Below are 1,367 nucleotides of genomic sequence, written 5' to 3'. Positions count from 1 at the left end.
GAGGCTACGTTTCTGTTGTCCTCCTGCCTTTTCCTCCCCACAACCCCTCCTTCTAGATGCCACTGGGGCTAAAATCAAAGGTTCCATGTGAACACCAGGCTAGGCTACACCACCAGAGACAATTCAACATGGAGCGAGGTTTCTCATTTCCCTCTGTAAAGTTATCTTTTCCAATTGAACAATGAACGGGAGCAAGCAGTCTGCAGAGAGGCGTCACCACTGACCCTGGGGATCTTGTCTCCAGCTTCCTCAACCCTGTGTGGCTGGATGCCCACCCTTCACATGCCATCTATTAGGTCCCTTTCATTTTGCCTCCTTGATGGAATCAGCCAGTGGGGGCATCAGCGGGAGGCGAGAGGTTATCAGTCTTTCTGCTGTGTCCCTTGGCTGACCTGCCTAGTTGTTCTTAGCAGGAATGTTACTAGGTCTCTCTTTTCGCCTCTTCATGTTTTATTACGGTCAAATGTGTCTCCCAAATTTCATGCGTTGGGATTTTAATCCCCAAGTTCATGTCCACAGGTTTTTTTTTTTTGGAGGGGGGGCTTTTGGGGAATTGTTTGGGCCATCAAGGCAATGAGTTACTGTAGAATGGCTTTCTTGGATGTCAACTCTGTCACACCATGTGATGTCTACTGCCATGTTGTGATGCAGCATGAAGGCCCAATCAGCTCTGACTAGAATGCCTGCAGCATCCTCCGGGACTTCTCAGCCTCCGTAGTGGTGTAGAAGGTCCTTCTAAATATGTGTTGCTGTCATTGGTTAATAAAGAACTGCTTTGAGTCTCTGGCAGGGAGAATAGAACTAGGGGGGGGGAAGCTAGGCTGTATGCTGGAAGGAAGAAGTCAGAGTTGGAGAAAGCCATGGAGCCACCAGAAATTTTGCTGGTAAGCCACAGCCACGTGGAGATACAGAGATTCATAGAAATGGGTTAAATTAAGATGTAAGAGTTAGCCCTTAAGAAGTCAGAGCTAATGGGCCAAGCAGTGTTTTAATTAATACAGTTTCTGCATGGTTATTTCGGGGCTAAGCTAGCCAGGCGGCCAGGATGAATAAGTGGGCCCTCCTCTTCATCTAACACCATAGAGCTCTAATACATGACAGACTTAGGATTTACTATCTTGTTGTGTACCATGCCCTGATCTTTTTCCATTCCACCACAAAGTTGCCTTTGAAGAGAAGGTCATTCTCTGTCTTTGAAACCACAAAATGAAAACAAGACAGCCTCTTATTAACAAATTCTCATTCCATACCTCAAGTGTGGCCCCCAAAACTGTGAGCCAACTGGAGAGGCCCCTGAAGGAAGCAACAGCTCCGACTTACATTTCTCTGAAGTTTCCATTGTCTGCATGAGAAGAAAGAGAGAGAAT

This window comes from Microtus pennsylvanicus, chromosome 7 (assembly GCF_037038515.1).
Source record: "Microtus pennsylvanicus isolate mMicPen1 chromosome 7, mMicPen1.hap1, whole genome shotgun sequence".
Classification (NCBI taxonomy): domain Eukaryota; kingdom Metazoa; phylum Chordata; class Mammalia; order Rodentia; family Cricetidae; genus Microtus; species Microtus pennsylvanicus.
Note: the sequence above shows the minus strand (reverse complement) of the source record.